Genomic DNA, 14,604 nt, shown 5'->3' with positions numbered 1-14,604 from the left:
TTGAAGCATCGATTGATGTGACATTTGAGGAACTGAAAAGAGATTAATCTGAAGCAACGAGCTCACACTTGAAATTCATTGGTGGGAGTTGCAACACATTTCTAAATATGTGTAATGAAAGTTCATTTGGTGGGAGTTGCAGCACATTTTTTTTGAACTTTTAGTATTTTAATAATTAATATTACCCTGAATATACCATTGAATGACGTTGGCCTTTCATTAAATTATCTATATTCCATACACAATTAAGAATCCATGGTTTAATGAATTTGATCAATATTCCATACACAGTAAAGAATTCATGGCTCAATGAATTTGAAATCACAGAAACAACCTTGCTAATTACATATTTGCATATAGTCTTAAAAAAAGTGTTTACATATGCTGATAATTGAGCAGAACGAAATCCTAGGAAGAAACATAAAATTCTATGACAATTTTTTATTTTCAAAGACCGGCAGCAACCCACTTTAATCATCTAATCTAATAGTCTAGGAGAGAGAAAACAGCTATCCATGTGCTTGCTTACAAGGCATCACAAACTGTGGGTGCAAAAGAGAGCATGTTGTTGCCGACGTCATAGAGAATTTGGTAGTTCTGCTGTTGAAAATTGCCTAATATGGACATGTTTGGACTAGGTAGCATTGCCAGGCAGATAACACCACTGGTATCAACGTACATGTAGTTTTCTGGCTCCACATTATAATCTGCTCCCTCGAAGTGGAATGTTAAAGTGGGAAAGTTAAAATCGTTATTAGCTGGAAAGTTAAAACAGAGGTCTAGTCCGATTTCAGACCCATCCACTTGCTGCAAGTGACTGGAAGAAGAGATTAAGGATTTCCTCAAAACTTGATATGCATCGTCATACAGAAATGTGAAAGTGGTTCCAGAGTCTATCACAAATCCGCCACTACCATCGTCTTGATCAATATCAAAAGAATCATCAGGGATATCCAATAGTGCACCTCCAAGGCTAATTCCTCCCAACGAAAGATAATAGGAACTTGATGCTGCGCTGTTTTGAATAAAAGGAGTTGAACTGACAGCAGCCGCGCCCTTGAAAGTAGCAGTGTGACCTATAAACAAAGGGCTGCCTCGGGAAGGATAATCATTAAAAGACGTGAGACAGTAAGAAAACTTATCACCTCCTAATGAACCAAGCTGTGAAATTAAAGATAAGTCACCTCGTCCGAAGCCTACCATTCCACCTGTTTGGCCGAAGTGGCCTTCATTGTTTACGCCGCAACCAAACTGAATCTCGTCGACTGACTCTGATGAAAAGGTAAACCTTTCAATTGAGAGGGTCCCTGTGCTGAAGGAGTCATCACCATACGCATACCTGTAATTACACAGATGATCAGCGTTGCAACCCATATTAGGTTTTGCCTGGCACTCAGAGCTATCGCATGGGACGGTCATGAAAGTGGAGGACTGGATAGGATCATAGATTGGAGAGGATTGATTATAGCAATAATCACAGGGCAAGCACTGTGTCCATATCAAGTCACTGCCTGTGTCTAGAATTCCAGAATATGATAAAGGCGGCTCACCAATTCCTACCTCCATCAAAAATTCTCCACTTCCTGCACTTATTGGAGCTTGGATTCTTGCACTTTTATGAGCTAATTGAGCAGCAGCCTTTAGAACTACAGATTTATGCAGTGTTTGAACCCTTGCTTGACTGCGTTGCACTGCTTGCTTAACCCGTTCAGTGGATGTAATATTCCCTGGAAAGAATGGGGAAAGTGATGAATCTCTATGCACCAGATCTATTCTCAACCCAACAACGGGTTTCTGCTCAGGCACTGGAACCTTGCGCTCAAGCGGCCTGCATTGCATCAATGGTAATAGGGACAGCAATAACAACAAATGAATAAGGAGGCGATGAGATGTAGCTGATGGTCGAGCCATGCTTCGTCTATCCCTACAGAGGGAAACTTTCCAGGAAGGGAAATTAGGAAAATAATGAAAGGTTTACTCTACCAGAGGGGGGATGCGCTCTATTTAAATAGGAGACAGAAGTCCATTAATGCGCTTCTTCGATTAATTTGGAGTTAGCACTACTTCTTAACTTCAGTAGATTAATTTGGAGTTAGAACTGCTTCTTAACTTGAGTTTTTTCATGTTCGCATGGCCAGCCAATGTTTTTTTAATTATTATATAAAAATAAAATCTTGTTATTGACCCTCAAGTAGCTGTATTTGATTTGAATGTGGAAGTTCCTTTCCAGAAAAATAAAAAATGGGCTTCCTTGCATGGCAACTAATATAATTTTTCAAATAAATGGCAACAAATATAATTTTTCAAATGCGTTTCTTTGCATGGAGGAATATAATTTTTCAACCAGATAGCCCTGATTGAAAACCAAACCCTTACATGGCAACTAATATAATTTTTCAACCAGATAGCCCTGATTTAAAACCAAACCCTTATGGCAACTAATATAATTTTTCAACCAGATATCCCTGATTGAAAACCCTTGCATGGCAACCAACTAATATAATTTTTCAACTAGATATCCCTGATTGAAATTCCTGGTTGTGTCCCGGCATGCATTATTCAAAGAATATATATTCCTTTTTTCGCATGGCGAGGAAAGATAATTTCTCGTTATTTGCAACTCGAGAAAGATTTATAAAAACTAAAAAAAAGTCCTATGCCATATATAGTTTGCATTATATAATTTGTTTTATAAAATTTATGTTAGAAACATTTGTTACTTGTTGTTTGCATAATTTAATGTGTTATTATAAGATATATATAAAATTTATGTTAAAAACATTTGTTAGTTGCAGTTTGCATAATGTAATGTGTTATTATAAAATTTAAGTAAGATTTATATTTTACTTAAGAACAAAATTTAATAATTTAATATTCTATTTTATGTAAAGGTATTTTTAATAATTTAATATTCTATTTTATGTAAAGGTATTTTTAAGTGAAAAATATATAATTTATTAATAAGTTTTTTTATGTAAAAGAATATCTGACACTTCTAGGCTGCCCCTCTTGTTTATATATATTATTTTAGTAGAAAAGGTGTTTTCTAAAAGATATTTATGAAATATTTTATTTTATTGTTGTTTTTATTTTAATATTATAAAAGTTCAATTTTAATTTTTGCTATTTATTTTATAAGAGAATGTGATCCAAAGAGAATGGGATCCACAAGAATGTGGGAGTTTTTAAGATTAATTTTTTTAAATATTTTTGTATATACTTGATGTTTTTAAGATTAATTTTTTTAAATATTTTTGTATATACTTGATTTTCAATATAGTTGATGAAATTTTGAATATTATTTAAAATTTAATATCAATTTAAATTAAAATGTAAAAATCATTAATTATTGCATGAAGAACGATTATGATTATCGGTGGAGAAAAAGAGTGGATAAGTATTGTAACGTTTTTTATTTAAATTTAGTTTTTGTTTTTTCAATTAAATTAAATTGTAAAATTTATTTAATATTATTTTAATATTAAAATATTGTAATATATATACCATATTAATTAAATCCCTTCATATATATTGATATATATTGTAATCTTAAAGTGCTATTATGTCTATATTCTATTTTTAGATAAATAATACTTAAGTATAATATATGTAGAATTTCATATATATATATATTTATAAAATAGATTTAAATAATTAATTATTAGACACTTGATTATCTAATGCAATCTTTATATATGAATTAGTTTATTTATTACAATGTAAGATTCCAAACGCCAAAACTATTAAGAGATTTAGCACACTTGAGTGTTCTAATTAACAAAACATTGAACAATAAAGGATCTGAACATGCAGCTTGTTATTTATATTAATAACTGAAAACAAGATAGATACTTATGGAAGACATATTGAAGCTCCTACCAATAGCATGTACAACTGCTCAACAATAACCAATCTAGGACACTTAAGCCCACTTGTGAATCTAGAATGAATCCACCACACAACATCACCGCAGGGTTTTTGTCCCAGGATCAAAGTGGAACTCGCCATGCCAATCTCTCAACAAACACGCAATAAGATAGACAAACTCAGGATCATCCAAATGCCTAGCTCCTATCCTCTTTAATAGGCTTGAGGGGCTCTGTAGAAACCTTATTTTATTATTTTCCCTCTAAAAACAAAGGCAAATACTATGGGCCAATCCCATGGGAAAATACAATGGAAAATACCATGGGTAGATTCCAACCATTTTGACCACATTAAAAAAAAGAGATATTACAAATCCTTTAGCCCAAAGATTGCTTGCACTCAAGCAATCCACTTCTATCCAACAATAAAAACATTTGTACACTAATACCTAGATCCCATACAAACCAATGTGTTATTCCATGCCTCCATGGTAAATGATCCTAAATGTATCCTTCAAGACCGAGATCCCAAACAATCCTCTGACCAATCTTGCCCTTAATAGATTCATGTGGATCCCAATCCCACCTAAGTCTTGGGACCTGTAGGTTATGATACCATCTCAGCCCTCCATCATTGCCCGTGCCTAAGTGTCACAGCTGCAATATGCCCTTGGATAAGGGTATCCACCTAGGAATCATTCCATCGAAAGAGTTTCAACTCATAATCTCTCCCCAATCCATCTTGTGGGAAGGATCTAATGCAAAAATGGCTGCACATGGAATACACCTACTATGTTGTTGTTGCCTAATGCTCAACTCATACTGCTCCACTCTGTCACCCAACCTGATCCCTTTGGAGAACTCTGCCCTGCTCTCCCCAATGTATAAAGGTGGGTTGGTAGTGCTACAAGCCTTATCTATGTACTCCCGTACAGGGCTGCTCTGGAACTCTTAACTGTACTCCCTTGTGAGGGACTTGAGTCATTCTTCAACAGTAGAAAGCTTGGCCATTGATTCGACACTTAATTCTATGAGCTCATTAATTTTCCTATTCTCCTATAAGATGTGTCTCGTACTATCCAGACTCTCTGCTTTAACATCATAAGATCTGTCTTGAAATCCATGATCTTTTCCCAAAAGTCTTCTATTGGAAATTATCGTGCCCCGATGAATGCCTTTGTATTTGTCTACACTGGATGCTCGACTTCCATAGCTCCACATTGAACCTTTGACCGAATGTCTAGAAATGACTCATTTTGCATACTATATTTGTCATGCTGCCCCACAAGATCATGCTCATCATGTTGGTTTATTACTATTGGCTCCTCACTTGAGTTTCTTTGAATGTTTTCTTCCTAGCCTTCTCTACATATGGGGAAAATATGTCGTTCACCCTCTCTGGTTGTCAAACATGGATGCACTGGTGGACTATTATCTACATCTAATTGCCTATAATTTTTATTGATGTCATCCTGGATATCTATGGAATCAATTGTACAAGAGTTTACCACATCATTTGGAGGAATTACTTCCTTCATTTCCCCATGTACTTTATCAATCTAACTGATTATCATCAGCTTGTCTTGCAAGTCTCTCTGAAAAACATTGTGTTGTTTCTCAACATATGTACTTGACTAATTGGATACTTCGTGGGTGCTCTCTTGAAAACTGATGAACACAACTATAGATGAATCCCCATGATCTGAAGGAGTCTCCAATTGTTTTACCCTTGTTTCCTCCTTATCACTTGGACAAGAATGGTTGAGTGCCCAAGGTTCCTTGCAGAGAAAACATAGTCCTCTCTTTAGCTTATTCTTGTCGTAGGTTTTAATACCTTTGTTCTTGCTTCCTCCATCAGTCGTTTTAAGCGCCTTCTTTGTCAACACCCTTCTGAGCAATTTTATGTTTTGAATGACCAACTTCTCAACTAGATCATATGCAAGTGGTGATACAATAAGTTGCTTCTTCCAAATGGTCAAAAGTTTGGATCTACTTATCTTGCAGATGTCAACATCTCCTTATAGGAACAAGGATACAATATTTTGCATACTTGTTTTGAAACGATCTGGATGAGTTGATGTAATGCTGGTGTAAAACTTTTGAAATACCTGAATGACTAAGTCACCACATTCCAAATTCAACATTAATGTGTCAAAGCTAAACTCTACCATGAGTTCTAATATTCCACAATGCTTCTAAAAAGTAGGAAGCATGATGTTGTGCAATCGTTGAAGGGCTTCTACTATCAACGACAATATCTCCCTCATGATATCATTATTATAAAGCAATAGTGGTGATAAAGTTGTGATCCTGCTGAGACAAGAAGAAACTATGAGCTTGACCTATTCACAAACATGTTCCTAAAGTCAAGGTCATATCAGCGCAAGCATAGATCGCTTGAGAGCCCAACTAAGTTTATTCCATTCTAGCTGCCCCACCCCAGAGAGACATGTGTCAAATTCCTCCAGTTTATGAAGGTCTATGAACAATGTAAACTTTGAAACGAGAACTATAAACTCAAAACAGGAACTCTAGCCAAAAAACCCTGAAAAAACATCAAAAGTAGGTGCTAAAAACAAAAAGTGTGTATACTGGAACGATGGGTTTTTTCTTTTAGGGTCAATTTTGAACATGTTTTAAAAATGGCAGTGAAAATGAAATTTTTATGCAAAAGAACACCCTAAAAACGAAAAGAGTTGATACTAGAATGATGGTTTTTTTTTAGGGCCAATTTTCAACATTTAAAAAAAATCTTAGTAAAACCAATTTTTTATGTGCAAAAAAAGAGTTGTTTGTGAGGAAAAAAACACACTAATGTTTTTGGTAGAATAAAATTTTTCTTTCCTAAGTATAAATTGAACATGCTTTAGTAATGACCATCAAGACAAAATAATGGGATTTGAAAATTAAAATTCTATTACTCTGGAATCATCCCGCCACCCCCGTGAGCCGTTGGGCCGCCAGGGTGAGACGGAGGGCTGTCCAAAATCGCCCCGCCATCCCCCTGAGCCATTGGGCTGCCGAGGTGGGGCAGAGCGCTGGGCTGTCGGGGTGGGGCGAAGGGCTATGGACAACCTCCGCCCCACACTGGCAGACCAATGGCCTGCGAGGGTCGCGGGGTGATTCCAAGAATCACCCTACCACCCCAGCCTCCACCCCACACCGGCTGTAACACCCACGAGCTGCAGGTGACACAATGAGGGCGTGCGAGGGTGATGAGCCATAGGAACAACAACATGACGAAGGAAAAAAGAGAAATTGTGTAAGTGTTGGGTCGTTAGGTTATAGGCCAAGGTGTGGTCCTAGCGGGCGACTGACGGGCGAAGAAAACCAGCGAAACGACACGACGTGCTGTCCGAGTGGGCAAGCCGACGTGCCACTCCATGGCAGCGTAAGTGTATAAGTAGGATGGCATGGAGAGCCATTCCATCATCGAAATTCAAGCATAAGTCTCCAACCATAGAGCGAAGGGAGAAGTGCGAAGTGAGTCTGAAACAAAGGCGGAAGTGTAGGCGGACACAGGCCGTAGCGCTCACACCGAAACAGTGTAGTGTGCGCCGAGGTATAGGTCAAGGGTGTAGCAGGGCGAGCAAGGGCCCGGTTCAGACATCACGGGCGGACGCACACGGAGGAGGAGTTTTGTTGAACGATTTGATCGAATCGAGGGCACAACAGGGCATTTGGTTGAACGTCAGGCGAGGGCGCGGCAGGACGTCTGGGCAAACGATGGGTCGAACGGAGGGCGCGACAGGGCATTCGGGTGAATGGGCGGTTGAATGTCGGGCGAACGCGTAGTAGGGTGTTCGGGGGAACGACGGGTCAAGTTGCGCAATCAGTGTGTGAGCGAGTGAGGGTGAGCAAAGGCACAGGTGGTCGTTCGGGTGGTGAGTTGAATGAATCGTGCTCAAGTTCATGTGAATGGTCACGTGACGGTTGGTGAACGAAGGCATTCGGGCAGAAACGTGTGACAGGTGGAACGAAGGGTGTTTGGTGGGGTGTCCAGTGAAAGCGAATGTGTGAAGGCGTCGAGCAAATGAACGAGCCGATGTGAACGATGGGCATTTGGGAGTTTGGGCGGCAAGCTGGGCAAGGCATTTGGGTGAAATGCCGATGTGCGGACAGTCGTGCACGAAGGTACAAGTCAGTGCAAGAATTGTTTAGGCAGCTGGGTGGACACGTCCAGCACGACAAGTTGGTCGGTGTGGTGGGATGGTGATGAGCTGGTGGTGCCGGTGGAAAAAGTATAAGTATCAAGGAAATTTGGGGTTTCCTCCAAGATTGTAACTTTAATGTAAATTGTTATTATTATTATTGTGGGCAAGCTCATTACAGGGAGTTGCCCCTCCCATTTATACTATTGTGCATTTCATGTTAATGTTGATGAATGTTTAAAGAAAGTTTCTACTATGTTGTAAGGAATGAAAACACTTTGTAAAAGTGAAAAATAAACTAAGTATCGAAACTAGGCATAGTCCATAACTACAAGTATTGGTGAAAATAAAGTAGTTGGTGGTGCCGCACCTCCTATAGTGCGGCTGGAAGAGTACTACCAGTGGAGGGGCGTGATAGGTGGTATCACCGCTGATAATCAGATTTGTAGAAGCGCTGATCCCACTGCACTAATGTGACAAGTGGTACCGGATGTAATTCAAAAATTTGAAGGGTGATTCAGGTTTTTAAAGAAAGAGGATGGCAGGAATGGTGGAAGAACCTCAGGTTATGACAGGTGAATCAAGCCACAATGCTGGAGAAGCTTTCCAGAACAAGGTATTGGAACAAATGAGGGAATGGAGTTCTGAATGGACTTCAATGAAAGATGAGAACATGCAAATTAGTTAAGGCTATGGAAGTTAAAGGAAGAACTTGAAGAACTCAAGGACCAATATGAGTATATAAAATGGAAGTATATACAAATGGAGGATGTTGCAGATATGACAACAATGGACGAAGAACTTGAAGTTGTTCAGGTTGAACCAGGATCATGCAGTTTGTAGACATTGGTGGATGAGGAAACTCATAGGGAGGAGCCTCATGATGAAGTAAGTACTATTGATACTTGTGTTTCAGTGAGACTTTTGGAAGATGAACCGTATGCAAGGAAGAGAAAAATTAGTTTGCCGACGCAAGGGAGGATCTTACCATGGATATCTACAAAGAGACCATGTATGGAAAACCAAGGACCATTGACTATTGCAGGGCTTGTTGGGGCTTTTTGTGACCTTATGACAGAAGGTACGAAGGCCCGTGACAAGGGAGGAATGAGATGATCATGGGGGAGGAATGGGTCATGCTTTATCCATATGGAGAAATTGGCTAAGTGCCCGACGTGACTCATGGACAGACTAGAGGATGGCGCACACTTGAGTATGGTTATACTTGGGTGGACTTCTCATGGCCGAGACCAAGAGGAAGTCTTGGTGGAACCTTCAGTGGGGGAGCCATGGTGGAAGAGACTCATATGATGATGATATGGTTTGGGTGATCGAGTTCACTAGACCGATTTTCAGGCTTGGATGAGGATGACCGATTGTTGTGATGGGTCTACTTAGTTGTACAACATGGGCAACTTGAGTCACAGACATCGAGTTGGAGACATGGAGCATGGTAGGCTTATGCAGGAAAATTATGTAGGAGCACTTGTAGAGGTGTCACTTATGGACATTCATTGAGGAGTGCCAAGGCAGGGATGTTGTGCAGGTGGAGTTTCTAATGTGACATGGAGATGTTCTATTTATGTGCTGATGGAGATGTTGTGTAGTTAAGTACAACAAGGCCGTGCACTAGTTGGATTTATGAGTAGACTATGGAGCATTCGTACTACATGGAGAGTTGAGGCATCTCGTAGAGACCTTTGGGCCAAGACATGTATGCTTGTTAGGGTGTTGGTTGGAGATGACTCATGGAGCTCATGATGACACAAGATTGTGACTTTTAGGGACTTCATATTATGGTGGACTTGGAGGATCTGATGCATTGAGGAGCTGAGGTCAGAGACTTTGATACAGGATGGGGTGCATACTTTTGGGTACATGTATGGGTGTACTTGAAAGAGTGACTTGATGAGGAGGATCAATATGAGACACTTTGGAGTGATGGAGTTGTAACGAAGATGATGCCTTGGTGGTAACACTTGGGCATGGGTTGAGCTGAGACTTAACCACTTTTGATACATGGGAGATTGTATAGGTGTATACAGGCTTTTGTGACAGACTTAGAGGATGGCACATTGCAGATATGATGGAAGTTGCCTAATGGACCTACATGTGGCACATCAAGAATTGAGGTTTGATGAGAGGATCTCTTCACTTTGAGGAGATGGATTTTATACATATGGATGATTATGTTGGGATAGATGTGGCTGATTTCATTCAACGCATTGATACCAAACATCATGGACATCATGTTGTAGACAAGATGGAGTTTACTTGATGGACATGGGCATGGCTTACTTAGATGGAGATGGATTCTTGATCAAGTTGATGTTGTGATAGGAGTCTAAGAAACAATTGATGATGGCATGAGGATGTGCATTCTTATGGTTTGAGCGTGATAGTTGCACTGATCACCTGACTAGTTCAAATCATGGGGTCCATAAGTGTGCAGAGATGTGTTAGCTTTGTGTTGGAGTATCATGGCAGCAGTTCACATGATGACGACACATGATGGAATCAACACTGTGGATGACGATCATGGATTGAGGATACTTTTTGATTATGGAAGACATATTGATGGTTTATATGGCATTAGTATGGATATCTTGGTGACAGATGGTTACTAGGATGAGAGATTGTTAAGGACGACAATGATTTCAAGTGAGGGAGAATGTAACGCCCATGAGCTACAGGTGACATGGTGAGGGCGTGTGAGGGCGACGAGCAGTAGGAATAGCAACACGATAGAGGAAAAACACGATATTTTATAGGTGTTGGGTAGTTTGGTTATAGATCGAGGTGAAGTCTTGGCGGGTCGACGGGTGGGCAAAGACAACCAGCAAAACTACACGACGGGTCGCCCGAGTGGGCAAGCCGACATGTGGAGATGTTGAAATAAAGGCTGAACGGGAGGTTGGCTAGGCGATCCAACATACCACTCCATGGCAGCGTAAGTGTATAAGTAGGATGGCATGGAGAGCCATTCCATCGTCGAAATTCAAGCATAAATCTCCAAGCATAGAGCGAAGGGAGAAGTGCGATGTGAGTCTGAAAGGAAGGTAGAAGTGTAGGCAGACACAGGCCGCAGCACCCATGCCGAAATAGTGTAGTGTGAGACGAGGTTCTGGTCGAGGGTGCAGCAGGGTGAGCAAGGGTGCGGTTTGAACAACACGGGTGGACGCACACAGAGGAAAAGTTTTGCTGAATAATTCAGTCGAATTGAGGGCGCGGCAGGGCATTCGATTGAACGTCGCGCAAGGGTACAGTAGGGCGTCCAGGCGAACAATGGGTCGAACTGAGGGCGCGACAGGGCATTCAGGCGAACGGGGGGTTGAAAATCAAGTGAGGGTGTGGCAGGGTGTTTAGGTAAATGACGGGTCAACCTGCCTGATCAGTGTGCGAGCGGGCGAGGGCGAGCAAAGGCACGAGTGGTCATTCAGGTGGTGAGTTGAATGACTCATGCACGAGCTCGTGTGAACGGTCATGAGATGGTTGTTGAACGAAGGTGTTTGGGTAGAAATGTGAGACGGGTGGAATGAAGGGCATTTGGTGGGGTTCCCAATGAAAGTGAATGTGTGAAGGCATCGACAAATGAACGAGCCAGTGTGAACAGTGGGCATTCAAGAGTTCGAGTGGCGAGCTGGGCAAGGTGTTCGGGTGAAATGCTGACATGCGGATAATCATGCACGAAGGCACAAGTTAGTCCAAGAATCGTTTGGGTGGCCGGGTGGGCGTGCTCGGCATGATGAGTTGGTCAGCATGGTGTGACGGGGACGAGCTAGTGGGGCTGGTGGAAAAAGTATAAGTATTAAGGAAATCTGGGGTTTCCTCCAGGTTTGTAACTTATATGTAAAATGTTATTATTATTATTATTATTGTGGGAAAGCTCACTACAGGGAGTTGTCCCTCCCATTTATACTGTTGTGCATTTCATGTTAATGTTGATGAATGTTTAAAGAGAGTTTCCACTATGTCATAAGGAATGAAAGTACTTGGTAAAAGTGAAAAATAAACTAAATATCGAAAGTAGGCATAGTCCATAACTACAAGTATTGGTGAAAAGAAAGTAGTTGGTGGTGTCGCACCTCCTATAGTGTGGTTGGAAGAGTACCACTAGTGTAGGGGCATGACACTGGCAGTCTAATGGCCTGCGGGGGTGGCAGGGTGATTTTGGGAATCACGTCGGCCTTCACCCTAACCCGGTGGTGCAACGGCCCATGGGGGTGGCAGGGTGATTCCAAGAATCAAACCGCCATCCCGATGGCCTCTAGATAGCCTCCGCCCCACCCCGACTATGAGGACCACGAGCTGCAGGGTATGTGGATGGGCGAGCTCCGGTCACGATGGAGTCACGCGAAGTGAAAAAAGTGAGGTGCAATGATTTTTGAGCGTGGAGATATATATATTGGGTAGGCAGTCCTATGTGCCTCGCGTGATGGGCGAGCCGACAGGTGGATTGGCTGAACGATGGGGTGGCCAACCATGGAGATGGGAAAGTTGACATGCTGGGGAAAGGGTGAAGCTGACGGGAGGAGCATGTTATGGCAAGTCGGCTGGGCACATGATCATGGCGTGTGAAGAGTATAAGTTGGACGAGTTTTGGAGTTGGAGAGGCAAGCAACTTAGATGCAGATCTATTGGGAAGCTAAGGAAGAGCGAAGAAGTGCAAGGGCAAGATACAGGTGTCTAACTTTAGATGGAGGTGTTGGTTGTGTAGAGCACACCCGGGTAGGGCATCAGTGACCCGGTTGTGAAGCACGTGCCCAGGTTGGGCATCCATGCAGGGCTGCACAATAGGCGACCTAAGTTGGGTGTCCATGTAGCGTTGAATGACAGGCGACCCGGGTAGGGCATCCATGCAGGGCTAAACGAAGGTTGAAAGTTCGTGCAGGACAACACGGTGAGGGCGTTAGCCGAATGAAGGGTGGTTGAACCAGAGGTCATCAATAGGAGTGTGTAGGTGTTACTACATGCGGCCCATCGAACGAAGGGAGGTTGAAACCGTGAATGAGAGTTCGAGTGAGTGGCGACACAGGTGCGTGTGCACCTACCAAACGAAGGAACAGTTGGGCTGATCTCTTATGGTAAACCTGTCAATGGATATATTGATAAAGCAGTTCAACATGTTCTTTTACGCCAGGTGATCCAGGTGGATGTTGGTGGCCACCCACCTATCCCATTTGGACCCCCACAACTGTCTCTTTCAGGTTTTCTGTTTCCTTAATTATAGCTAGTTTACTATTTTTAGCAGTTTTTCGGGTCCTAAACTTCCGGAGCCGTTTTGAGGCCCTAAACGACGTTTTTTGGGAAATCCATCGCCAACAATTTTTCTATCTAAAAATTATCTTTTCCGTCGTAGTCCTCGGAGAGATCTTTCCAACGGGCTATCATGCGCGTCAAACAGAGATAGTACGACCAATTCGCGACCCCGGGAAGTTGATGTACCAACTTACCCAAAAACGGGGCCCACAATTTGGCCTTTCATCTTCTAGGGTTAGGTTTTGGAATGTGAAGGTTTTTCCATTGTTTCTCAACAATAAATAGGCCCTAGAGCCTCATTGTAACACAATTTTTGGAGAATAGTTCAGAGGCATGTAGCCAACACATCTCTTCTCATAGATAAGCTACCATCGCCCTAGCTGGGTTATTTCCATTTCTATTTGTAAGCATATTTTAGTATTTTACAGTAATGAAATGAATTATTATTTCCTTTGCATATTTGTCTTTATGGTTATCTCTGTATTTTATTGCATTTCTGTTTAAATCCGGATCACCAGGGTGCCCTTGGAATTAAAGTGAAAATAAATGTCGGGAAGGGTAACAAGGTTTGGGCGTTTGCTAAATAAATGGTGAAAGAGTTGGGTGGAAACGTGCGATGGGTGAATGAAGTGTTGAGTGAGTCATGCGGCCACTGCGTGGAGGTGCCGAAGAGCTGGGTAACAGAGTTTTCTGAAATTGTGAAAATTTGGCTAAGTGTACATTTGGGGTTTCCTCCAAGATTTAGCTTATGTTATGAAAGTTGAAAATTATATATATTGATTCTGGCAAACTCATATTGCAGGGAGTTGCCCCTCCTTTTATACTGCTGTGCATTTCTCTATGTTAATGTTGTTTATGATGAATGTTAATGGTTTCATCATGTATAAAGGATAACTAATACTTGGTAACAAAAAATAAGCTAAGAATGAATGTTAGGCGTAGTCCACGGTCATAAGTATTGGTGAAAATAAAGTGGTCGGTGGTGCCACACCTTGAAATAGTGCAGTTGGAAGATTACCACCAATGTAGGGGCGTGACAAGTGGTATCAGAGCTGGTGTATGACCAAGAGATGATACACACTTTCACTTCATGATAAGTGGTATCAGAGCTGATTCAGGTGAAGTGCAAGTGAAGGAAACTAATCTCACTGACAGGTGGAATCAAGAGCTGGTTCAGTTTTGCAGGGAGAACCTGGTGAATGGTGAAGAAATCAGAAGGGTGATTCAGGTTGCAGGAAAGTGAATGCCATAGATGGTGGAAGGACCTATGACAGGTGAATCTAGCCATAATGCAGGTGAAGCATTCCGGTACAAGATATTGGAATAGA

The 14,604-nt window shown here is 41.4% G+C and overlaps 1 pseudogene; it reads right to left on the bottom strand.

The window, feature by feature from the left end:
• Nucleotides 1–525: 525 nt before the first annotated feature.
• The window catches only part of LOC149263556 (aspartic proteinase nepenthesin-1 pseudogene), a 28,505-nt pseudogene continuing 14,426 nt past the window's right edge, over nucleotides 526–14,604 (bottom strand).

The sequence above is a fragment of the Pinus tabuliformis genome, chromosome 6 (assembly GCF_031772625.1).
Source record: "Pinus tabuliformis cultivar Carrire ecotype Pingquan chromosome 6, CPIR1, whole genome shotgun sequence".
NCBI lineage: Eukaryota > Viridiplantae > Streptophyta > Pinopsida > Pinales > Pinaceae > Pinus > Pinus tabuliformis.
Note: the sequence above shows the minus strand (reverse complement) of the source record. Positions and strands in the feature narration are given on the sequence as shown.